General features: G+C 38.3%; 1 protein-coding gene across 1 annotated transcript in view; it reads left to right on the top strand.

Moving 5' to 3' along the window:
• Positions 1-27,512, top strand: part of IQCM (IQ motif containing M) — a 300,465-nt gene that overhangs the window by 104,717 nt on the left and 168,236 nt on the right. The gene's annotated exons all lie outside the window — the stretch shown is intronic.

Below are 27,512 nucleotides of genomic sequence, written 5' to 3'. Positions count from 1 at the left end.
TAATGACAGAAGACCTATTGCGTAAATAAAACCTACTATACCAACAATAAAATTAGAACTGTAGATATAGGCGATTTAAATAAGCCATCAATTGATTTGACCCAGTTTACACCTGAAGAAAACTGTGTCCAACGACTATAATTGCACATGTAGGCAACATGCTTTATAAATATGGAACCGAAAACAAAGAGCCTGAAAATATACAAACCATGTAGCAGGTGAACAAAGCCAAGAATTGTTTCTTCAGTAAGATTAATGAAATCCGTGCGCTTCTAATAAGAAGCATTTGGCCCAGTGCTTACAACCTTGGTTAAGACGTCACTAAACCAAGTCACAAAGCCGGCATTCAATTCCTGGCCACAGCTTCTGAGCCCACTTCCCTGAGGTCAGGCCCTGAGAAGCAGTGGGGATGGCTCAAGTGCTTGTGTCCTTGTCCTCCACGGGGGAAGGTGGGACTGGGTACTTGGCTCCGGGCCTCCCAGCTGGCTCGTTGCAGACATGTGGGGAGAGATGAAGCAGATGGAGAGCTTCCCTGTCTGTAACTCTGTCTACGTTTCTCTCCAATTAATTTTTAAAAAGTAGACGGGATAAAACACAACTTGCTATTCTCATTAAGGAAGCAACCAGCATCACGAAAATTCTTATAGATGTTGAAAGGATAATAAGAAAACATTTGAATAATATTATGTCAAGTATTTTCATCCAGAAGGAAGCATTTTTTTCCAAAAATTAACACAGAAATAAATAGAAAATCTAAGTACTTTATGCATTTTTTAAAAAAATAGGTTTTATTTATTTTTATTGAGAAGTCAGATATACAGGAAGGAGGAGAGACAGAGAGGAAGATCTTCCATTCAATGATACACTCCCCAAGTGGGTACAACAGCTGGAGCGGAGTTAGCCTGAAGCCAGGAACCAGCAGCCTCTTTTGGGTCTCCCATGCTGGTGCATGGTCCCCAGGCTTTAGGCTCCCCTGGGCTGCTTTCCCAGGCCACAAGCAGGAAGCTGGCTGGGAAGTGGGGCTGCCGGATTAGGACTGGCATTCATATGGGATCCTGGCGCTTGAAAGGCGAGGACTTTAGCCGCTAGCCTACCCTGCAGGGCCCACTTTATGTCTTTTAAAGAAATTGAATTTTGCTATTAAAAAATCTTCCTGTAAATAGACGTACTTTTAAGAAAATTGAATGTTTACTGTCCCGGTTAAATAATTCCTTCACGTCTCCTCTACTTGTTCTGTTTGACTGGGAAGTCTTTTTCTTTATTGGTATTACTGATTTATAATTGGTTTAGCCTTTCAATGCAAAATGATTGTGCTGCAAGGATGAGTGTTTATTGCAGTTCGTTATAAGAAGCTAGAGCTAAATAAAGTCTCAGCATTTCTTTCTGTGCTCCGCTGTCTGTTGCATGTATCAGGAGCTGTGACGAAGTTTTGTAGGGTTATCTCGCAAAATCTTTGTATAAATATCTGAAACATTTACAGGTTGATGTCTGAAGGAAATTTTTGGAAATGACTTGATTCAACCCTCTCTCCTCCAATTGAGAAATCTGAGGTTCAGAAAGATTAGGAACTTCTTCAAATTCACAGAAGTGAAAGAACTGTGACAGAATTGTGACTGTGAACCCTGGGTGATAGTCACCTTGTCTTTAGGTAATTTATGTCTTAAATGTTAAGTGTTTCTGATGATTTGAGGGAGGTAGACTGAAACTTTAATACCTTGTTAACCCTAAGTAAGACTGACTGTAGTGATTTAGAAGTATTACTAGAATAGAGTAAGAGAGGGTGGTGGGACACGTGAGACTAGATGCTGGACGAGAGGAAGAGCATGAAATGGGAGGAGGTGTGGTGCTTTGGCTCAAAGTGCTAAGCTTCTGTTGGGGATGCAGGTACCTCACAGCTAAGTACTGCTTGCGGTGTTGGTGGCTCTGCTTTTAATCCAGCTTCCTGCTCATGCAGGTGGGGGCAGGTAACAGATGACTATGGCTTGGGCTCCTGCTGCTCAGTAAGAGACCAGGACAGAGTTCCTGGTTTAAGGCTTCTTCCTGGTTTATGGAGTGTATCAGTAGTTAGATTTTCATTGTCTTTATCTTCTCTCTCTCTCTCTTTCCCTCTCATTCTATCTTTCTATTGTGGTCTACCTTTCAAATAAATCATTAAAAAGAGGGAAGCAGTGGGGGTTTAGCGTAGTTGCCTAGCTGCCACAGTCCTCACCTTGAATGCTCCAGGATCCCATATATGGGCACCGGTTCTAATCCTGGTGGCCCCACTTTCCATCCAGCTTCCTGCTTATGGCCTAAGAAAGCAGTCGAGCATGGCCCAGAGCCTGTGGACCCTGCACCAGCGTGGGAGACCTGGAAGAGGCTCCGAGGCTCCTGGCTCTTGGCTTAGGATGGGCTCAGCTCTGGCCATTGCAGCTACTTTGGGAGTGAACCAGTGGACAGAAGATCTTTCTTGCTTTCTCTCCTCCTCTCTGTATATCTGACTTCCCAATAAAAATCAAATATATCTTTAAAAGGGGGAAAGCAGCGTGAAAGTAAAGTAAAACTGTGACTAAGGAAAAGTTTTGTTTTCAATCTGCGATGTTGTTTTACAATACACGTTATCTTTCACTTTCTGAAACACCTGTACCCTCAAATATGACACACATGCACACATATTTATTTGAGACTACTTTTCAGTGTCAATATTGAAATCCTCTTGTCCATTTCAACTACTGCCCTGTTTCTATCATAAACACTCCCTGAAACTTCAGAATCTGCGTGTTGGAGCCCTGTACAACTTGGCCTGGAGGATTTTTCTTGTTAGGACTTTCCCATGTATTTTCAGCTACAGATTTCCTTACAGTCTGCATGAGACAGAGTATATTATAACCTTCCACTACGTATCAGTCAACTTCAATCAAGCACTGGCCATTTTCTAAGTGCTTTTGCATTTGAGGGGGGAAAATACGTCACACATCTATTGCCACTGCCAGGTTGCAGTAAACACAAGAGAGTCTGTTTTCCCAGCTCTCTTCCTCGTTATAGGATGGGAACATAGATGATGGAATTAATTTACACGTACCCACGGGCTTTATGGACTCCTTCACAATCTATGCACCCACTCAGCAGGATTTTTAAGGAAGCATTCATTGGCGTTTAAAAGGTGGGAGTGGGGAAGCTGAGCAAAGGAAGCTGCTGCTGCTTTTGGTTTGGAATTCCTGCTAATGTGAGCAGCTACTAGTATTCTTGGTAGGGAATGGAAGTTGTTGCCCTATATGGATAAAAAAAAATCGCTCCTTATTATTTTTATCCCAATCTTCCAGGATCACAATCTAAAAGGAAAATTTTCACACTCAACTTTTCCTTTTGTGTGTATGTCTTCCTGTTTTGTCAGTTGCAAAGATTTTAGTGTTCAGAAAGGAAGAAAATAAGGTGTTGTCCTCCTTATACATTTATTTATAGAAACTAACATCTGGTATGCATAAGGCTTCATTAGCAACAGTATTAAACAAACAGCTCTAATGTTGGAGTCTTACAAATTTAAAATCATTAACTCACTTGAAAAGCTTACATAGTAGATATTTATTTTATTTGGGGGTTCTTAAACATATTTCTTTAGTTTGGGGAAGACAATCTTTTTCCTTGATATTGTAAGTAGGTTGTGTAAATATTGATTTCATATTCACTCATTTACAACATTTATAATAAATAATTTAACAAATGAAATTTTAAAAATATTTTTGTATTTGAATGAAGGTTTTTATTCTTTGATATTTTCGTTAAAGCAAAGAACTTTTAAATGACTAGGATCTGTAAATGTGAAAAGATTGCTGAAAATCTGTAAGTTTAAAATATGGTTGAGAAAGCCAAAAATCGTTTTTAAGGGTGAGGAAGTTTATGTTCAAACATTTCCAAGAAAGCCAGTCAAACACAGTGGAATAGAAAATGGTAAAAACCCACTTTTCTGTCTTTTATACAGTAAAATAGTTAATGTAAAATTTCTAAGCCAGAGAGCCAAAGATATGTCATTCCTAATTTTTTAAAAATGAAATTTGTGTATGAATTCTAGTATATGCTATTTCACGTTGGCAAAACTAGAATCTTAACTTTTTTTATGAAATGCGATCTTTTTCCTTAACATTATCTTTTTATACTCTTATTAATTTCTTTATACTTAATCTGGTCTTCTCTTATTTTAAAATGGCACCTTTCAATTAAAATATCAAAAGTAACTGCTTATTAGGAAGAGGAAGATAATAGACAAGTTCATTCACAATTTCTAAGCAAAAATTGTGGGCTGAAAGCTATATGGATGATGATCTATTGGGCAGTTGAGATGATATTCTTCTTTTATTTTATATGAAAAGGATATTACTTTATATATAAGCAATCTTTTTGAGGGCCTCTTGGATTTGTTTAGTACCTCTAAGCGTATTGCAGAAGTCTCTGTTTTCATTCAGATAGTCTATTGCACTCCATGGCTATAATACTTATATCTTTTGATTTCTTTTTGCATGGAACTGTCAATTCTTTGCAGAATAATACATCAGTGAAAATTTTTTTCTTCTTTCTTGTTGAGATTTTACACCACACATTTGCTTTTTTTAAAAAAAATCTGATTGGTTTCAACATGCAATAGAAAAATGACAATCTTTAGTTCACGGAGGAAAAATACGCTGTTGGTAATATTATGCCTGTGGTTACAGGCAGAAGGGCTGGCCCTTAGCATTTAACCCTTTACTCTTCAACTGGCTTCAAGACTGTAAGGCAACAGTGTAAGCATTTAAAGATACTATTGATGAACCAAAATTCACTATTTTGGAACTCCTAATTTTATTACATTCTTGAAATATTTTTCTGATTTGAAGATTCCATATGATTCATACAAATGTATATTTAAGGAATAGTTATATATTTCCTTCTTCATATTTTTTATTGTTTTTTGGTACAATTTTTGTTTTAGCTGTGGCTCTCCCTGCCCTCCGTCCTCCAAATTCCCTCCCCTCCCCTCTGTTCTCCCTTCTTCATATTTTATAACAGATCAGAACTAAATGGGTTGCAGAAGATGATGCTAATATATTTTTCATTGCCAAAATTAAATTTTTAAAATGTTTATGTATTAGAATAAAAAATAGAATAGACCACTGCATCTATCACATATCCAAGTATGAAATTCACATTGCACAGTGTAGTGATTTAGACAGGTTCTTGAATGTTTTCTTTTTGTATCTAAAATTATATCATTCTGTCTGTTCATCGTCATCTTTTTCTGAGAGGAACTAAATTCTTTTATCCATGTAATAACACTCATTTGGTCTTTTCTGAAGTCTTGTTATTTATTAACGGAAAGCTAGCTTGCTTATCATGAAATATTATGTAAGCAGATTTTTCTGAATCAGTAGCCAACTTAAGCATTACTTGAAAATGAATTTATTATGAACAACATATCTCCAGTGTACCTCCTTTTTTTTTTTTTTTGGTTCTGATATTGGAGAATTTTTGATGCTGAGAGCTTTTTTTTTTTAAGAATTATTTATTTTATTGAAAAGGCAGATATGTAGAGAGGAGGAGATACAGAGAGGAAGATCTTCTGCCAATTGATTCACTCCCCAAGTGGCTGCAACAGCCTGTGCTGTGCTGACCCGAAGCCAGGGGCCAGGAACTTCTTCCAGGTCTCCCACGCGGGTGCAGGGTCCCAAAGCTCTGGGTTGTCCTCAACTGCTTGCCCAGGCCACAAGCAGGGAGCTGGATGGGAAGTGGAGCTGCTGGGATTAGAGCTGGTGCCCATATGTGATCCTGGCGCATTCAAGGTGAGAACCTTAACCACAGCGCCATTGTGCTGAGCCCATGGTAAGAGCTTAAATGTGTTGAAATTATCTCTATTCTGTAGCATGGTCCCAACTTCGATTGTACTAGAAAACTCCACAAATTCATAACATGTTCATTCTTTTTAAGTTTTAATTATTATTTTTACCAGAAAAGCAGATGTTCAGAGACAAGGAGATACAGGGAGAAAGATGTTCAGTTTCTGAGACACAAACTGGTTGTCCATATGGGATCCCAGCCTGAGCAATGCAAGGCCTTAGCCACTGCACTGTCACGCCAGGCCCATAACTCCTTCATTCAAGTGACATCTTTATTCTTGATTCAAAGGGCTTCCCAAATAATCAGACAGTTGTCTGCATTAAGCTCAATATCTAACTCCCTTGATCAGGTATGTGTTGCTCTCCCTGAAGTCACCTAGTATTATCAATTTTCTTGTTATAGTTTATTCCTCTACTAATTTCCATTCCTTAAACATATAAAAAAGCTGACAATATCATCTTTGGGATGGTAGCTAAAGCCATCATAAGCAAAAATGAAGCTTGACATAATAAGAGGGATTGCTGGCCATGGAAAATGGCTTGTGTTTGTTCTTTGAGTGTTTTTAGCACGTCAGGCTCAAGTGATTCCAAGACTCAGCTAATGTCTCCAGAAAGTGTTCTTTCATTTTTCATCCCTGCTATCCTCACTTGGTTTTAATGCCTCCTTCAAAAGTTTTCTTCAGTGTAGTAAGGAGAATTGCAGACTTCTTGGCTTCTCTAATTCCTTACGCACTGCTCTAGCCAAAAATCGAGTGTTTTATTTTTACACACACACACACACACACACACACACACACACACACACACACACACACATTTCAACAACCTCCTCACTCATCACTTACCACTCAGAATAACAACCCCCCACCAAAATAATGCCAAATATTTTGGTTGACACCTCAATTTGGAAGACATAACTAGCCATTAATGGATCATGGAAGAGTTATGTAACTTATGAGTTCAGAAACATAGGCCTGTAAACAAATGTGATATACTAGATAGAAGGAACAGTTAAACAACTTGGTAAACAACAACAAAATGTTACCATTAAATAATGCTTAGGGAAGCGTTAGTAAATCTAATGTAGAGTGGAACCCAACCATAGGGCCTGCAAATCAAGTTATGAAGCCCGGCTTTGGCCATCAGTTAGCCAATAGCAAACGTGTTAATTTTAATTCTGAAGGAAAAAACAAGACATACCTTGAGATTTTTTTTTTTAATTTTTAGTATTGTTCACATTCTGTTCTCCTTTTCTTCCTTCTCCCTCCCTTAATTTTTACACAAAGAAAAGCCATTACTTTTATGAACTCAGAATATAGAGATAAACCTGGATATAAATAGAAACATATGGTAACTGCAGTGATAGGAGTAAGATACCCAACACCTTCATAAGTCAGAGGAGTTACTGCATATTCCTGTATACGTTTGTATGTATAATTATAAAACGTAATCAAGAACTGCGGAACACTACAAGTAATGGCATTGGATTTGATTTAGCTCCTTGACAAATTTGTTTCAATTAGTTGTGTTATCTTTTTTGGTAATCCCTCCACCTTCAAGAATCTGCCATTCATTTTACTTATTGATTGAAGGTAGAAGCTAGTTCCCAATTCCTGCTGGAGAATTCCATAACTACCTCTCAAAATTGAAAGCATTATCTTTTCTTTTTACTCAAATCTCTTACAGTGACTCTTATCTCAGTCATCGTATTTTACTGCACTGCAAATTCAATCTCCCAAGTCTACGTAATCAGCTTATATCCTACAGCCTAGTTTATAGAGATTTTATGAGAATATTGACAGTGGCACTGACATTTGAATACATCAAAAATTCTTTATGTGCCCAACAACCTAGTAAAAATAAAGCAAATTGAAAAAAATGAATATAGTGTGTCATGGCATTTATTATTATTTTTTATTAATTACATTGCATTATGTGACACAGTTTCATAGGCTCTGGGATTCCACCAACCCCTCCCCGTGCCCTACCCCCATGGTGTATTCCTCCACCTTGTTGCAGTATTACAGTTCAAATCCAGTCAAGATTCTTTCATTGCAAGCATATACCAGTCATAGAGTCCAGCATCTTATTGTCCAGATAAATGCAATGTTTTCTTGGGGAGACCATCTCTGGTTTGAAGGTAGAGCTGGTAGAATTATCATCGCGTCCAATGAAAAGCCCCAACATAACATCAACAACAATTTATGACATTATGGAGTTAACTGACATGGTATTGAGTAACCAGTATGTTAAAAAAAATGCAAGTTCTTAACCACATCTTGTGACTCTTTCATTGAGATTTCAATTTTAGTTTATATACAGAACCGGCTGCTATACACCTTAAAATGGCTATAGGCTACTATTCAGCTGTCTCGTGTCTATTTTCATTATAGTATTTAGCAGTTCATAGGGTTGAAGCTTAATTTTGCTGCACTTGAGAGATTTTAGGCATATGTCAACAGTTGAAGTACAGAACAGTTTCAGGAGGGGTGTGCAGAGAAATCTTCAAAACCTTAGTGAGAAGTAACTAATCTTTGTGTCCTACCTAGTAAGGTATATGTGAATCCATGCTGACCATTTCCTGCCTGATTCTAAGCTTTCCTTGTTGTTCTCTGTCTATATATTCTAATTTTTTGTTTGCTTTTGGGGGGGTGAGGGGCGCTCCAGAGCCACCCTGATGGTCATTGCCAGAGAGGGTGGGGATCCAAAATTGGAACCAAGAGAGGACCAGAGAGAGCTCTCCCTAGTCCCGAAGGAACTTTACTGTTCTGTTTCTGCAGACTGCTCAGGGCTCCTGGCTGCTGTTCCAATGACCTTGGATTCTGCGAGGAAGGATTTGGACTTCTTCCATCCCATGTGGTAGATCCAAGCGGGAGTGGGTGACCTCAGAGTTCTCCGCCTCCGAAGGCACTCCAGTTCTCCATGGACTCCTTGGCAGTTGGGATGTAGTCCTTGGTGCACGTACTGATATTCCCTGGTGAAGATCTGGGAGTCTCCAGGGTTGGGATACAAGCCTCCTCCTGTCTACCTGCTCTACTCTAGGTCCCCCCACCTGGTTCTTTGCATATAACCTCCTGTTAAGAGGTTGTCAGGATCGCTCTTGATTCCCCCTGTATGTTTTTATAGTTTTACTATTGTCTAATGCTGATTTGAGTCTGTTGTGTATGAGTTATCTGTTATATTCCTGATAGGTTATACTTCAAGTCATACTCACACATTCTAGGGAGATAGAAGATTTCTCTGCTCCCCAACCCCATTTTTGAGTAGCTTAGGGTCTTAAAATATATTAGGTTTTACAATTCTTTGATGCAGATCATAAGCAGTCTGACTCACATTGATTATTTGTTCATAGATTACATCACAATATCTTATTGCATGAGATACAGGCTGTTTGGGGTTGGAATAATATTACGGTTTACAGGTTTTTTTTTAGATTAACATTTTATCTTAAATTAAGGCAAACATGTGGCATCTAACCTTTTGGGATTTGCTCATTTCCCTTAGCAGTTGAGGTTTCCAGTTGAGCCCATTTGGCCACAAAGAACTGCATTTCACTTGTTTAAATAGCTGAGTAGTATTCCATGAAGTAAATAAACCATAGCTTTCTTATCCAGTCTTCTGTTGATGGGCATTTCGGTTGCTTCCAAGTTTTTGCAGTTATTGATTGTGCTGCTATGAACATAGGAGTGCATGTTGGTTTCTCATGTAACAGGTGTTTTGGATATATTCTTAGGAGTGCTATTGCTGGATCATATGGTATGCAGATTTTGAGTTGTTTGAGTGTTTTACATGCTGATTTTCATAGAGGCTATACCAACCTGCAGCTCCACCAGTGTAGGGTTCCTTTTTCCCCACATCCTCGCCAGCAAGTGTTGGTGGTGGTTTTTTGTATGTGAGCCGTTCTTACTGGAGTTAGGTACCTCATTGTTGTCTTAATTTGGATTTCCCTTATTGCCAGGGAAGTGGAGCATTTTTTCATATGTTTGTTTGCCATTTGGGTTTGTTCCTTTGTGAAATGTCTGCCCATTTCCGGTGCATGGCAATTATTTTTGTCCATATCACAACTCTGGGCACTGTTACATCATTCTTTAAACCCTTTCTCACCAGCCATCTAACTAATAAACTGATACTGAACTTTCTGGCCCATCCTCTGTAGTTTTTATATTCTTTCTCTATTTTGAAACTGAGACCATTTGTCATTCTAGATAATTCTCACATCATATTCATGCTCTGGTTTTTCAGAGACTGCAGATCAACAGATGAATGTGGAAAATTAGGCACTTGAGCCAAAATTGTAATTAATTGAGAGATGCTTCAATTTTGTTTATGGTATGCTTCCTTGGCCTGAGCTCCAGTTGTCTCAAATCATTATTTGTTCTATGCTTTTCAGTCTGATGGCCATTCTTTTCAGCCTGGGGAAATCAGTGCAGCTTGTTATATTTTACTTCCAATAAGCCTGCAAATGATGCCGACCTGCTAGTCTGCAAACATTTTAAGGATCAAGCTGGAGTGTGTAGTTACCTATGTCTTGTGTTTTATTTCCCCTAGCTCTATCAGTTCCTAGGATGACTGTTGCTACCTGCTATAGTTATCTAATTAATATTACAGAGAGTGACAGTTAAGTATCTTGAGTCTGTCATAGTCCTAAGATCTTGTGATAGGAACAGTCTTATAAAATACCTAGCAAGGATCTGCATCTACAGCTAATGTTATCATTTTAACATCTACACATACCTTCATGTTTTGCCTTAAAGCTGCAGCTTTTGTTCTAATTCTTCCCTCTTCAACATTGGTTCTTACTGGATAACAAAGTCCAGGGAAATCAAATTTTTGTTTTCCCTGTCTAACTTGATTAGAAAAAGTACAAAGAGATGGAGGAGGCTTGCATTGCATCGCATCGATAGAGGTCATTGAAGAGGCCACAAAGTAGCCAGGACTCAACTGAGAGCTAGGCTCTTTCATAAACTGAATTAGTATCTGCTTCAGGATGAATGGAGGTGCTCTGCTTCCTGCCCTGGAACATAGAAGAACTAACTCCTGGAAAGTTTTGAGTCTACTTCCTCACTCATCTGCATGGGTTAGAATCCCACTAGTGTTTGCTGAGGCTTGCTTCAGACAAAGTGATCAGCTAACAGCATGAAATCTGTAACTGGGCTTAGTTTCAGGAGAAGGCTTGATGTGGGCATGATTTCCTGCTTGGAATATACAAGTTATGCAAGGAGATGCCCGAGGAGAGTGAGGACATAAAACGAGCAACCATCCTAATCCTTAAAGTATAGTAATCCTGCCCAGCAGTACGGAGGACGAATGAAGTCAAACAAGGAAAATAAAATTCCCAATTACTTTTACATGGAGAAACTCAGAAAGATGAGTGCCAGGGAGGCAGAAGCGCAGGGCGAAGGGACAAAATGAATCTTTTCTTTTTGCTGTCAGATTGTCTGCATATCTTGCTTTACTTAACAACTTGACCAACAGTTGTCTGACCATCACTGAGTTCATGATTGATTGTCTCCAAATCTGGAAGTGAGTCCCTAAACCCTGTATGGAATTGGTGATAAGATCTTAATGATAGTGTGAGCAGTTGGTTTTAGAAACGCCATATTTTTTTGTGGGAAGTTATTTTGTTACCCTTTAATCTGGAATGTACCAAATCATAATAAATTCCACCCTTTTTGGTTAGATGTGAGAGATGTCTTCAGTGACTGACTATTGAAGTTTGGATGGGCAGCGGAAATCTACTTAAGTAGAATCAATGATTACATTGAGAGTTAGAGAACAATTCAGCATGTTCCCCGTCCTGTCAAAAGTGGACATCTATGGTCACTGGGCTGTGGCAGCATGAACTCCTGCTGAGCTGTTGGCATAAACACCATAGTCATCTCAGTTGTCTTCAAGGGTAATTGTCTTCTGAGCCTCACCAGTAGAACAGGTATTCTTGATCACCTACTCAGAATCAATTCAATTGGAATGAAACCAATGTTTCTGCTTTTTGTTCTTTTTCTATTATGTAAATAATAATTTCAATGTAATTTGTTAAAAAAAAAGAGTGCTGTTTCAGAATATGCATCTGTGCTAAGAGGGAAGAAATGATTGTGTTTTTAAAACTGATTTCAAGGTTTAAAAAATTGCTGTTTTATTTCAAGGTAAAAGTGTTGAAAAAGTAAGTCGAAGCAGCAGCCACAACAGTGGAAATGATGAAACCATCAATTCATAGATAAGGAAGTATAATTGGCTAGAAAATTGCTTCTGCCACCTTGACTGACCTGATTGTCTCCTCCCCTATTGATTGCCTTCCACAGTTTAGTGCCTGAAATGTTCACGTGATGGGTTAATTTATGTAAAGTGTCCCCTACCCAGAAATCCAGGTAGTCTTGGAGATGTAAAGGCATAGCCTTCTCTCTGCATTGGTGTGACCTCGTTGCACACCTTGCTGTACACCTTGGAGCAGCCACAAAGAGGCGAGCACTTGCTTTTGCTTACAGCAGTGTGTTTGCAAAGGGTGGCATTGGTGAGGAGAGAGAGGCTTTAAAGAAAAACAGCAAGCACATCTATTCAGATATTTAAACTGTTTAAAAATTATGCCTCTGTTAAAGTGACCCTCTCTTCCACTTCGAGAACACTGCATCTTGAGAAAGTTCCAGAAGCCCTCCTACGATTTTTGAAGTGAACAGGTTTTACCAGAGTGAAGTGCTAACCTCTTGGGGAGTTGCGGAAATGAAGTTGTGAAATAATCTTGAGATAACCGTTGAATTTCATGGACTTTTATTTTATGCCATTTCTTAAAAAAAAGAGAGAAAACTAAATCACTCATGATGAATATAACACATTGTTTCCTACACTGAATAGACCCCAGTTAGGGGATTAAACTAGGCCACAGATTTGTTTCTCTCGTTACCCAAGCTACTTTCAAATTCTGTATTCAAAGCACGAGGGCATCACATGTTTCCACTTCCAGGCTGTGAGAACAGGAAACGAAAGCCCTCAACACAGCTTGGTAGCAGAAGATCCAAATCAGAGCAAATTGTGTAAATTATATCTAAATTGCAAGGCATTTGGACAAAGTAGGAATGCTAGTCTAATCAGGAAAGTGGTGATATTTGCTTTCTGATAATGCAGGTTGGAAGAGCAATTGGGAGAGGAAGGCATCACAGATCTCTTAATGTATTTCTGATCTTGGCAACCTGCACCGGTTTTGTCACATATTTGCTGCTTAAAAAGTATTTGGCTTTTACAACAGCCAAAATAAGTATCCTTTAATCACTTTCAACCTATGAACAGATGGGCAAACAGGGTTTTTATAAATGGAGCATACAAAATACTTCAATATCAGCCAAAACTAATTAGTAGCAATATCTGAACCAAACTCTCAAACTGATTTAATGTTTAATATATATTATCCTGTAAGCATTAACAGTTGAAAGGAAATTCCCTGTTGAAATGTCTGCCAAGCTCAGGGTCTAATATTCGGACATGATTAACTTACTAATTAAGTTATTACATCTTTTCTCACATGCAATTTTGCTTAATGATTTCTCTCCTCTATGAGAAGTGTTTGATTTGATTTCTTGATCATTGATTGGTCAAACTTTAAGTGAAATATCAAATGCAGATATTCAAATTCAGTCTTTATTTCAACTTTCTGTTGATTTTGGGAATAAGTGGCATGAGGAGAAACAGGGTGGTCTTCTAAAGTGAAAACCATTTTTAAAATAAATCTTACCTGGCGTATCATATTCTTCCCCAAAAAATTCTGAAGGAGTTATATAGACTCTTAATAGTTAAGAGTCTCATTAAAAATGATGATTGTATCATATCAGAATTAAGACATGATGAAGGGCAATTAAATGGAAAAAATGCATTTGGAGGACAAATAGTAGGGAGTTTGTACCGATTCTCTAATTCAAAAGAGGTCAGTTCACCACAGTATATCTGAAAATTGAAACACATTTCATTGTTTCATCTATTATGTATTCTTGGATCCTGCAGAAAGTTGAACATTTCTCTATAGAGACTGTAAATGTCATATGGTTGTATATTTACAGTGTAACTGGAAGGAGCAAGAAAACACAGAGCTAAAGTCAGTTGCTCAAGTCATCCAAACCACTGAGACGGGGCATTGCCAGCTCCAGACTTCCTTGTGTGGCATACTTGGCATACTTCTGTCTACTTTTTAGTTTTATTTGATGTAAAATCAGGAGATCTTTGAATTTCAACAGTGCTAGTTACAATTTTATAGTCCTCGGAAGCCACCTAGATTTTTTTTTCAGTGTCAGTTTCCTTATATATAAAATGAGACTATTAACACTTACCGGCAAAATTAATTTGAGAATTAAAGAGTGTATCTGAACTAAATCCTTGATAACGGTTGCTACTAATGTCACGAATGAGTCTAATTATTGTACGTTTATATAATGTATACTGGTTTGTTTCTGGGAATTAGAACAAAAGTATAAAACAAGAAACAGATCATTATTCTTTATAATCTAATTTTCATGATGGTTTTGCTAAAGGTTTATTAGTAGAGTCAGAAAAAGAAATCAAGCATTACCAATGTATGCCCTGAGTCAGAATCTCACAGTGTTAATCTCATGGTTCTAATGCAGGCTTGGTTTAGATAGGTTGTTGTTTAGATACTGATTGATATAATCACCAGTAACATTTTGATATGTTTATTTGTATAGAGATAATTTTGAATGATATAATCTTCAATATTTTTTCAATGCTGATTTTGGATATTGTAAGGATTTTTCCAAGTTATTTCATAGTCTTCATAAACGTCATTTTATGACATCACAACAATCTGTTGACTTGATCTAACAGAATTAAGTTAGATATTTGTTTATTAGTGTCTCCATCATAAATGGATAGATAATGGATACCTTCACATAGTTGTCTTTTTTCATACTTGGGTAAATTCCATGAAACAAAGCTACTAGATCGTGTGGTTTGATTTGTAGTGCCTAGTTACCTTTTACAGATAGATTAATTGGCTTGGAGTAATACAGATGTAGATGTATTATTAACCAAACATTTAATGGGATTGCATAGTTTTTTAGAGTTTTAGAAATAATAAATAGTGCCTATTTGTTTCTGCTTTAAGATTATTAGTGGAGCATTTTCCTGTATTCATGTTTTTAAAAGTTCTAAGATTTAATTGATACATAATAATTGTACATATTTATGAAATAGCATGTGGTGTTTCAAAAACATTATTAATTTTATATATTTGAGAAGCTGTCAGAGATGGAGAAGGGGGAGGGACAGAAGAAGCAAGGATGCTTCCATTCACTGGTGTACTCTTCAAATGCTCAAAACAGCTGAGCTTGACCAGGCCAAATCTGGGAGCAAAGAACTCAAACCACATCTCCCCCGTGGGTAGCAGGAACCCAACTGCTTGAGTCATCACTGTCTCCTAGGGTGTATTTTAACAGCAGGGTCCATATGGAAATGAAGCTGGAGTAGAAGCCCGCACAAGTAGGTGGTAACCGCAGTGCGTGTATTCAGTCCACGATGATCAGCTCTGGTAACTGACTTATCACCTCATTTTCTATTTTGAAGTACACAATTATTACCAATCGTAGTTACCATATTATGGTGTATAGAACATTAGGAAGAATTTTTCCTGTCAATTGGCACCTCGGCACCTGTTAATCATTATGTCTCCATACCCCTCTCCTCACACTTACCAGCCTCTGGTAGCATCTGTTCTCTTCTCTAAGAGATTGGATTCTTCTTTGCTTCAGTATGCCAGTGTGACTGAGAACATGTGATATTTGTCTGTGTGTTTCATTTAACATCCACCAGTTCCATCCATATCATCATGATTGACAGAATTTCCCCCTTTTCATGGCCAAATAGTGTTCTATTGTGTATATATGCCACATTTTCATTATTCTTCCTTCTTCCAATGGACATTTAAGTTGATTCTATGTCTTCATTATAGTGAAGAGTGTTGCAAAGGGATTTTTGGAAGTGCAGATGTCCCTGTTAAGGAAAATGATACCGTTCCTTTTGAATACATACCCAGTAGTAAAATTGTTGCATTGTGTAATAATTCTGAGTTTTGAGTAAATTCCATCTTGTTTCCATAATGACTGCTCCGGTTTACGTTACCAGTGATAGTGTGTGAAAATTCCTCTTTCTCCGCATCCTCACAAGTGTTTGTATTCATTTTAAATAATCATAATCTGTATATTTATTTAAAAGCATGGAGAGACAGGATGGAAACAGAGGTGAAAGATGGAGATGAGGGAGAGAGAGAAATGACAGGGAGAGAGATTGAGAGTGCTCACATCTGCTGATTCACTTCACCAGTTCCACAAAGGGTCAAGCCAAAGGCAAGACCACAGTCCGTGTTTCCAGTGTGGGTAGAAGGGACACAACTGCCTGGGTCCTATGCTGCCTCCAAGGTGCATATTAGCAAAGTTAAGACTAGAGTCAAGTGCTTCATTATGGCAGGCAGACATATAAGTGGGTAGCTTAACCTCTTTGCCAGATGCCCAGTTTTATTCTTGTCTTTTTGATAATAGCCAATTTAACAGGGACAACAGAATACTCACTGTGGTTTGATATGTTTTTCTTTGATAATTAGTAATGTTGAACATCTTTTTCTATAACATGGTTGGCTATGTATATCTTCTTTTGTGAAATATTTATTTGGATCATTTTCTGATTTTTAATGTTCTTGTTGTTCTGGTGCTGAGTTTTTAAATTATTTGTTGCATTTATATATAAAATCTGTATATTGCAGATGTTAATTTCTTGTCAGGTAGTTTACAAGAGTTTTTTCTCCATCTTGAAGATGCTGTCTTAACTCATTTCTTTTTTCTGTGTAAGGCTTCTAAGTTGATATAATCTCATTTTTTCTGTTGTTAATGATTTATTGATTTGTTTGAAAGGCAGATATATTCCCACCTCCCCCCCCCCACACACATACTTTCAGAGAGAGAAAGAGAGAGAGAGATCTTTCATCCACTGAATTCATCCCCACACAGCTGCAACAGCCATGTCTGGACCAGCTGGACAGAAGGAGCTCCTTCTGAATGTCCCATATCAGTGCCAAGGTAGCTTTTATCCTTCTGTGTTCTAGTGAAAGATTCTCTTTAGCCTGTATTATAGGGCCAGTCTGCAGGAGATGGGTGCCTTTAAGGTTTGCCTCTTGTGGGAAGATATTTTTTTCTTTTCAGAAGGAGAGCATTGTTGGATATAGTGTGTGTTTGTTTTTGCTTGTACTCTTTTCTCTCTTTCCTTCCTCTCCCTGTCATTCTTTCACCTTACTTTGTTCATTTCTTCATTACTGTGCCTTTTTTCTTTCAAATATATCATCTTTTTTTTTTCATGCTGTGACACTCTGCTGAAACACCTGATATTGGTCTAGCAGGGATTGCTATCAATGAATGAACATTGATATTTTTCCCTATGCTTTTAGAATTCTGTTTTCTTATGCTTTTAGCAGTGTGACTATACTGCACTCTGATTCTTTATGTCAATGTCTTTTCTGAGTTTTGGAAAGGTTTTAGCAGTTATTTCATTGAGTAAATTTCCCTTTTTGCTTTCTTTTTTTTTAGTTATCTTTCATGACACAGTTGTTTAGGCTTGGGGATTTCCTCTTCCACTCTTCTGCACTCCCCTTCTATCCCAAACTTTCCCCTATACTGTTATAACAATAGAGTTCTTCAGAAACAGTCACAAGTCCATCGTTAAGCTATAGAAGTGTGTCATGATATTGTAGCTATGGAGAATGACAAAAAGTCCAGCATTATATTGTCAAGATATATTTAACAATTTATTTAGAAACCCATATTTTTTTTGGAGTAGCAGTACATACTACAATATATCTTCACTTCTCAGTATGCTAGTATGCATTATATAGTTCCTCTGCATGAATATATGTATATACATATTTACCTATATATCTACTGATCTTGTATTTTGCATGAGGTTTGCCTTGTATTAAAGAGAACATATGATATTCATCCTTTTGGGATTGGCTTATTTCACTGAACATAATGATCTCCAGTTGGGACCATTTTGCTGCAAATGATGGAATTTCATGCTTTTCAATGGGTGAGTAGTATTCCATGGAGTTGATTTACCACAGCTTCTTTATCCACTGCTCTTTCAGTGGGCATCTAGATTATTTCCACATTTTGGATATTGTTTATTGTGCTGCGGTAAATACAACATTACAGGTCAATTCCTTATATGCAGATTTCATTTCCTTTGGATATATTCCCAGAAGTAGGGGGATAGCTGAGTCCCCTGAGTAGGTCAATTTTAAGTTGTCTTCGCATTCTCCCTACTGCCTTCCTTCAGTAGTGGTGTATTAGCCCACACTCCCAACAACAGTAGAGTAGTGTACCCTTTGCACATCCATGTCAGCAAGCATTGTTAGCAGAGTTCTGAATATAGGCCAGTCTCACTAGAGTTAGGTGGAACCTCAAAGTGATTTTTATTTATATTTCCCTGGTAGCTACGGAACCTGAGCATTTTTTCATATGTCTATTAGCCATTTAAATTCATTCTTTTGAAAATGCATGCTTATTTCCTTTGCCCATTTCTTCACAGGGTTGTTGGTTTTGCATTGTTGAACTTCTGAAGCTCTTTGTAAATCCTGGCTATTAGTCCCTATCAGTTGTACAGTGTGCAAAGATTTTCTCCCATTCTGTTGGTTGCTTCTTTACTTTGTTGATCATTTCCTTTGCCATACGGAAGCTTTTCAGTTTGATGTAGTCCAATTTGTTTATTTTGCCTTTGGCTGCCCATGCTTCTGTTGAGTTTTCTAAGAACTCTTTGCCAATGCCAAGTTTTCCAGTGTGCTTCCTTTAATAGTTTGTGCTTTCTTTTACTAGTTTTCCTCTAATAGTTTGATGGTCTCTGGGTGCAGATTTAGGCTCTCAATCTCTTTAGAGGTGATTTTGGTATAAAATGACAGGTGATGGTCTTCCTTGTTACTTCTGCAGAGTGTTATCCAATTGTCCCAACAGCATTTGTTAAAGAGACTAAACCTTTTCCCTGAATTATTGTCAGTTTTCTTGTCAAAAATTAGTCTGGCTGTACATTTTTGGGCTCCCTTCTGGAATTTCTATTCTGTTCCATTGACCTCTGTTTCTGTACCAGTACCAGACTGTTTTGATTTGACTCTTGGGAGTTTTGTGCCCCTCTTGAATTGTTTCCCAATTCTTCCTCCATGTTACAGATATTTTTAATTATTATCTCATTAAGCACATTTTTTAAACTCAGCTTCTTTTTCTGCATCTTCTTTTTTTATATTATTTTTAAATGATTACATTGCATTATGTGACACAGTTTCATAGTCTCTGGGTTTCCCCCAACCCCTCCCGATATCCTCCCCCCATGGTGGATTCCTCCACCTTGTTGCAGTATTACAGTTCAAGTTCAGTCAAGATTCTTTTGTTGCAAGCATAGAGTCCAGCATCTTATTGTCCAGATAAATTCAATGGTTTCTTGGAGAGACCATCTCTGGTCTGAAAGCAGAGCAGGCAGAATATCATCCCGATCAATTAAAAGCCCCAACATAACATCAACAATAATTTACCACATTATGGAATTAATTGACATGGTATTGAGTAACCAATATGTTAAAAAATGCAAGTTCTTAACCACATCCTATGACTACTTCATTGACATTTCAATTTTAGTTTATATACAGAACCAGCTTCTATACACCTTAAAATGGCTATAGGATACTATACAGCTGTCTCGTGACTATTTTCCTTTTAGCATTCAGCAGTTTATAGTATTGAAGCTTAATTTTGCTGCACTTGACAGATTTTGGGATAGTCTAAACTGGCTTATAACTCTTAACAAGGCAGATGTCATAGTAAGGCATGTGTGAGTTCATGCTGACCATTTTCTGTGGGGTTCCAAGCTTTCCTTGTTATTCTCTGTCTATTCCAATTTGTGTGTGTGTGTGCACGCGTGCGTGTGTGTTTTCTGCACCTTCTGAAACTTTCATTACTTTTATGTTTGGTCTTTTGATGGTGTCCCCTAATCCCTGGATGGTTTTGGTAGCTTGATTCAGTTCTTTTTCTAGCTTTTTGACTGTCTCAGCATTCTTACAGGTGTCTTCGAATTCTGAGATTCGTTCTCCTGTCTCATTCATTCTGTTATTGAGGCTTTCTATTGAATATTTAATTTGATGTATTATGTTTTTCATTTCTAATAATTCAGCTTTATTTTGTTGCAATGGTTCTATTTCCTGTATAACATATTCCTTAAATTCCTCAGACTTTTGCATGTGCTTCTCATTGTGTTTAAGGGGTTTTTTAAATAATTGTGCTAAATTCTTTGGCAGTTTTTTGATGCCTTCCTCAGTTAATTCTGAGGTTGACATAGACTTTTGCTCCTTTGTGGGGGAGGCGTCAGTAGCCTCATTCATTGCGTCTGTCTCTCTTCTTTCGCTCTTGGGCTTTGCAACTCTGATTTGCAGATTCCTTTCCTTGGAGCTGGTATTTAAGCTGTGTTGTCCACAGGTCTATAGGTTGACTTTACTGTTCTTGTTCAATGCTCGGTTCTTCAATTGCTGTCACTCGTGCCACTCTCTCCAGCAAGTTCCAGGTTAGGCTCCTATGCCAGGCTTCTACCATCAACTCCACAACCCTGGCTCCCGGATTGTGTCTTCAGCATTGCCTATTCAGACTTTCTTTCACTCGTGGCTCAAACAGCCCCCGGATTAGCCACCGGTTGTGGCTTAATCTAGACTACAGGGTTTTTAGTACTGCCCGTTGCATGTTTTGTTTTGTTTTTCCTCTTCTTCCTAGTAATTAGGTCTGTGAGCAACCCACAGTTGTCTTGGATGGACTCTGTTGAATGTTGAATTGGTATTGTTTTCCAAGTGGAACTGGTGCAATGCCTTGAGCCAGAAGTGAACTCTCCCTGGCTTAGTGCTGATACGACTCACCATTGCCTTCCACCCCTGGGCCCCTGAGACTTTGCCACAGTATTCAGAATGATACCCAATATGGCGCTGGTGGGGTTTGGCTGTAGTATATACCTTGTTCCCACACCCAGGTGCTTGAATTCTACCACTCTGCTTCTGCTTGTGTTTGGAATTAAACAGATCAGCAGTACCCACAATTCTTTGGCTGAGTTCACCTCCTGAGTTCTTGGTGAACTCCACTTCCCACCTGGCCATTGGTGCTCTGATCACTGCTGTGGCATCTGTTTTCTGTAGCATTGCTCACCTGTCCCCATGTCCACTGGTCTTTAGGTGTCCCTCTGCTGTGGCCTGTCCTCTCCTGTTTTCTGGAATCATGCCCTCTCTGCTACTTCTGGGCGAGTCCTTCTTCATCTGCGTGGCCTGTCCTCACCCTATTTATTCCTGAGTAAATGTTTCTATATTTTCCTCCTCTTTGTGGACACTTGTAAAATAAATGTCTGTCACTTAATAGTGTCCCATAAAGCTATATACTTCCTTCTTTTTCTATTTTCTTCTTATTTTGTGTGACTTGTTTAAAAAACATCTACCTTCAAGCTCAGGAGTTCTTACTTTTTCTTGTATTTTAATTTCATTTATTGAATTGTTTAGCCCTAAGATTTATGTTTAGTTCTTTTATCGGATCTTTATTGCACTGCTGAATTTCTCATCATATCATGATTTTCCTAATTTCATTGTTGTCCATCTGCAATATCTTCTCTCATTGAGTTCCTTTGAGCTCATTACTTTGCATTCTTTCTCATGCAGTTTGTTCTTTTTGGTTATCTGTTGCTACAGTTGTGCTCCTTTGCAAACATCATGTTTCATTGTTTTTACATTCTGTTTATGTCTTTATGTGGATATTTATGTATAACATATCAGTCACCTCTATAACATTTCAGTGTGATTTTCCTTCCAGTTATGTATTTGAGAGTGTCAGTGAAGTAGGCTGTGTTGGTTTTTGTTCCAGATGGGTGTTAACAGTGCAATGTCTGTGTGGCTTCTTTAAGTGCAATCAATATTGCAAATGCCTGCAGATGTCTGATTGGCCTAGGCTGGAAGAGTTGTGGGGCTTCGTTAGCAGCTAAGATACGGCTCTCTTAGGCAGATTGTGTTCTGGTGACTCTGGGTGTGTGGTGCCTGCTGATTTCTGTAAGTTGCAATGGGAATGTGGCTGCTCTGCTGAGCCCATGTAGGTTAGGTATGCCTGGTGTGGCAGCAGAGGTTTCACATCTGTCAGTCTCTGAGGGCTGGTTTATGTGGGGGTTATTTCATATGTGTGCACTGGGATCCCTGTCAGTGGTTATTGGCTATATTGTGAGCTTGACGACACCGATGGTCCCAGATGGAGTACATATCCCTGATGGCTGTGCGGGTGACTTCACAGGGATATAATTTCAATTTGCCTTGGCTCAGTTTTCCATATGTTCTCAGGGTTGATGCGTGCAGACACATCATCTGTCTTCTGCTCAGGACCTTGGCCATTTGTCAGCGTCATTGTCAGCCTCATTCCTGTTCTTGTCAGGAGCCGTGTACTGTAGCCACACTGAAGCCATTTTGAATATAGAACTGTGGGCCAGTGGAAAACCCCCGGCTGGCTAGATGCTTGGGAAAGAAGTTATGAAACTAAACACACGCTTAGCTTCAATTGTTTGTAGCAACTGTTTCAGAATGTGATTTATGCTGTACGTGCCGACATCTTGTTACTGATTATCTATGCTATTGTTGATATGTTGGTTACTATGGTTAATATGGTGGTGTTGATATGTTGGTTACTATGGTTGATATGGTGGCTGCTCAAGAACAATCGGTCTGGAGACCATGGCTTGTGTCCTAGTTTCTCCTTTCCTCCCTGAGCCTTAGTTACTGAAGAGTATAAAAACCCTCAATTAAAATCAATAAGCTGACAGCTTGATCAGACATCCTGTCTTGCTGTCCATTCTTCGTGTCTCTTGTCCCCTTCATTCTCTCCTAGGTGGTTGTGACCCCCGTTGACTGTCCTGCTGGACGGGACATGTTCTCATGATAAGCCAAAATCTCAGGCAATGTCTCTGTTGCTTGCTCATGATAAAAATTCAAGGAGATGGAAGTTGAGACTTTGATCTGCCAAAGATCTGGGTCGTCTCTGTTTCTGTGACAAAGCAGCTCCCAATCTGATATTAGAACCTATAAAGGCTACAGGAATCTTTAGGTGCAAATGTTTTATATGTCCCTGGTAAGAATGGGAACTGGTGATAGCTATACCCCACGCCCCAAGTGAAGTCCCTCTGAGTTTGAAGTTAATTTCAAGAGCTAGACTGGTACATGTTGTATATCTAGATTCCTTCTGTATATGGCCGGAATGTTTCTCAGGACTCCTCCAGGTCTTGGCCATAACTGTGTTTTTTCCTGATGCTCTGCTTCAGACATTCCAGGCAAATAGCTCTTATTTTGATCTTACATAGAGAGGGGCATGCTGGACCTTTCTTGTCTGTGATCTTGCTGATGCTATTTTTCCTTGATGATGTTATGCAACTTTCAAGGCATTCTGATTGCACGGTTATTTCAAAATCAGGATTTAGATATTATTGTAATTTCAGGAAATAGACAAAATACAAGAGGTCCTTAGAAAACAGGATGCTTTCTAAGAGGTGTGGAAGTTTAAATACTTTGTGAAGACATGTTTGGGTTCTACAAAGTGAAGAAAGATGACCAGAAGTAGATGTTTTATGCTGGAAATGAGTGTAAAAATGAGATAGGAAGGGAGTAAACTGAACTAATTCTGCTTGTCTGTATTCCGTTCTTTGAGTATACTAAGTGGACATGTGAGTAACTAAAGTTTACCCTTTCCATCTCGAGTCATCATAAATGAGTATGGTGAGAGTTAAAAATAAATATTTGCTATGAACTAGGCAATAGATTACCAAAAATGGCTTGAGCTTGCAATGTTTTGGAGAGCAGTGATAAAATCATCAGTTTATCACAAGTTAGTAGATACCTTTTTCCTGAGAATAAAATACTGTGGGTATTACTCTTGATGAGGAAGGGAAAGTTAACACTTTTTTTCAGTCCTGTGTTTAGTAATCAAGACACACTCATAAGGTAATATTATTGGGCCAATTTTATTAGCATATTTGCAAAAAGGTTTGGCTTAAAGCATAGATGTCTGTATTGTAAGATTTACAAAACTAGCATCATATTATCCTGAGGTATCAGTGAAAATTTCAGTCAGGAAGATTAATTAATGCCTTAATGGTGAATTTCGTTAAAGTAACTTTAATCAGCAGAGATTTTTTTTTTAATGTCTATTCTACTTCATCAATTGGGATTAGGAATCTAAACCATCCAATTTTCCCCTTCCAGGTTTTATCCATATCATAGATAATGGAAAAAGCATCCGTTCCCTTCTTAGTATCTTCAAATTTTCTAATATTCCTTATTTGTCAGGAAGCGACATTGTATCAGGTGCAGTATTACATAAAAAACATAGGAAAAGCCAGGCTCTTTTCCAAGAGGAATTAGCTGGCTTATTTTCACATAGTAAAGAAATTCGCCTGCCTTACTGGGAAATGCCACACCTAGTTTAATAAGTTGCCTTTGAATATCTTACATTGAGCATGAAAAATGAATACATACTTGATTTTCAATTATAACATGCCTAGAAAAGTACTGCTTTTTATTTAACCTTCTTAAATAAATACTGATATAACTCAGTAAAAGCATTATGTATTCATTTAATAGTGTTTGACATTGCTATAATTTATAGATAAGATAAATTAACATGTGTTCTGAGTCTTTGACTTATTCCTGATGATTTATTAGCTTATATGCTATGTTTGATTTTTCATTAAGTCTTGTATTCCTTAAATTTCTGTGGGCTAATTGGAACCATTTCCACAGCAGAGAATTTTTCGTTGTAGTTTGTACATGTAAAGGCAAAGATGTTGAAATTATACATAGATTGAAAGCAAGAGAGTTTCTCTATTTTTATTAGAAATGAATTATGGTTGGATGTATTTCATCAAACTCAGGTAAATAATTTGTATTTTACTGATCTTGGATTAAGCAGATTGATACATACAACTATTTCTGCTTGAAGACATTTCTGAAATCCAGAATCTTTCTCTAATCAAGCAGGTGTATGGTTATGGTATCAGTTTAAACCATGAAGCCTGTACCTGTGTCTCTTTTTCTTCTACACATTATGAAAGTGAACTCTTCACAAACTGTAATTCTTTTTGTGTTTCTTTCAGAAAACCACTTCCAACCTATGACTTAGGCAAGAGTGAAGGAAAGGCAGAAACAGCATAAAGTATATGTAGCATGAGTTTCCAGTAATAGCCAATAATCTTGTAGCAGAAAGAAGTGGGACATTATATTGAAGATGCAACTAATCTTAACATAAGAACTTACTGACTGATCACTTTCCAAGGACATATTATTGATAGGACACAGATACATCTCAGTGTTTTAAAAATTGATCCAATAAAGTGTTCATGTGAGTGTCAAGACTTGACAGATACAATTTAGCTCTTAAATAATATCTTAAACATTTGGCAGTCCTTGTATTGCTCTTTGCATATAAATATAGATGGCGAACAGTCCTCTATTACTACAATAAGGTTACTAATCTCAGTTGTTTTATATGAGTTGTTTCTCATGAGGCCATTATATATCACCTAGTCTCACATGTCTTTACTTGACTTCCAACAGACATGGGAAAGGCCTAGCTCATAGGCCATCGTTAAATAATTTGGTCTGGTTTGACCAAGACAACTGTAGATAAGAGCTGAGATTCACTACGTCTATCTTTCTAATTTTTAGTTTGATAACTTTATGTAGCTTGTGAATGATGTTCCATGTATCCAAATGGCCCTTAGCAGACACAAACAAAAAATGTCCCCACTGCTACAAGATTTACTGAATTGTCCTTATGTCAATACAAAATTCTATGAGAAAGGAGCATGTGCTCACAACTGCCATTTAGGCATTGCCATTAGGTTCTCTTTGCCACCTGGTTCAGTTTCATGGGGTGGGTGACAGGACTCCCTCTCTTAGCGAACTGACTGTCCAGGCCACCTAGTAAAGATATATATGGCTATAAGGGAGTGTTAACATACCATCAATGCAATCATTTTACCACAGTATGTCCCCAAATGCATTTGCTTTTAATAAGACTCTGATTGTAATATATTTAACTTAGAGAGGTGGAATTTTTTCTTCTCTTAGTTACCTCCTTCTATTTTGGAGTTTGACCAATAGACATCATCAGTATAGTGCTGAATTAGATAAAAATACTGAACATTGCCATGAGGTCAAGGATCTTGGGTCTGATTCAGGAAAAGACACCACCACGAAGTGGCAGTAGCACAACCATGCAGGGGGGAAGAAGGGAAGGAAGCCCGTGGGAGGGGGGAGTCCTATCTCCACAATGAGATTGGTGTCTCCGGTCAGAGAGCTAGGAAGGGCAGTGGAGGCTTGAAGTCTTTTGTATGCAAGGGTTTGTCTTATTGATGGCTAAAAGGCAAGGCGTGTGGTATAATTTTATGGAGTATACAAAGCAAATAAACTCTGAATGGCTAAAACTGCTTATTTTGCTGTTTTTAAAACAATTGGGTGCTTAATTCAGAGTTTGGAGCCAAGCGACATTTGAGCTAATGCTTCCAGGCTGATGTTAAGAAATGAACATATGACGGTTCCTGTACCAGAGCAATTTTTGACTTTCAGAATAATGTGCATCGTCTCCCTACATGGGAGAGCTGAAAGATGCTGCAGATTCCTTGTTGCGGCCTGTCCCAGCCCTGGTCGCTATGGTTATCTGGGGAGTGAACCAGTGGATGGAAGATCTTTCTTTTTCTCTCTCCCTTCCCACACTCCCTGCTTCTTCAACTCTGACTTTTGATATGAAAATATATGCAGAAATAAAAAGTATAAATAAGTACATACATAAATGTATCTGTATATATTCCTTTATTTCTATTGAAAGAGTGGTAGGGAGAGATAGAAAATCTTCCATCTGCTGGTTCACTCCCCAGGTAGTTGCAGTGGGAAGCCAGCAATCAGGATCCTTTTCCTACCTCCTGTGTGAAGGACGGGGATTCAAATACTTGGAGCATCTTTTGGTGCTTTTCTCAGGCCATTAGCGGGGAGCTGGACCAGAAGTGGGGCAGCTGGGACAGTAGTGGTGCCTATATAAAATACCAGTGTCACAGACTCTGACTTTACCTTTTAACGCTGTGGTGCTGTCTGCTGCCCCTCCCTTCCCCCCTCACAAAACTGTGTTTCTTTCCATTTTAAGGACTGTTTAATCAAAGAACTTGACTCCATTTATGCTGAGGTTTTTTTTTTTTTTTGTTCTGTTTTTGTTGTTTGATAATGTGTAACACATCACCTGATGAGCTAGAGCAAGGGTGCCAGACTTTCTCTTAGAAAGGCACTAATTCCACTAAAGGGAACCTTGATAACCTTCTCTAACTTTATTAACCTCACAAGTCTCCACCTCCAAATACCATCAAGGTGCAAGTTGAGGGATTCAGTTTCTAAGATTTGATTTCCCAGAGACACACTCAAATCAATGCCTTCTTCTTCACCATTCGTTTCTCTCTCTCTCTCTCTCTCTCTCTCTCTCTCTCTCTCTCTCTCTCTCTCCTCCTTTCCTCCCCTGAAGTCAGGAGGTGGGTTCTATGGCACTGCAGGTTAAGGTGTCACTTGTGATGCCTGCCTCCCGTATCAGTGTGCCTGTTTCAGTCTGG

Source organism: Ochotona curzoniae, unplaced genomic scaffold (genome assembly GCF_017591425.1).
Source record: "Ochotona curzoniae isolate NIBS_2020 unplaced genomic scaffold, NIBS_Ocur_1.0 scaffold_4506, whole genome shotgun sequence".
NCBI classification, from domain to species: domain Eukaryota; kingdom Metazoa; phylum Chordata; class Mammalia; order Lagomorpha; family Ochotonidae; genus Ochotona; species Ochotona curzoniae.
Note: the sequence above shows the minus strand (reverse complement) of the source record. Positions and strands in the feature narration are given on the sequence as shown.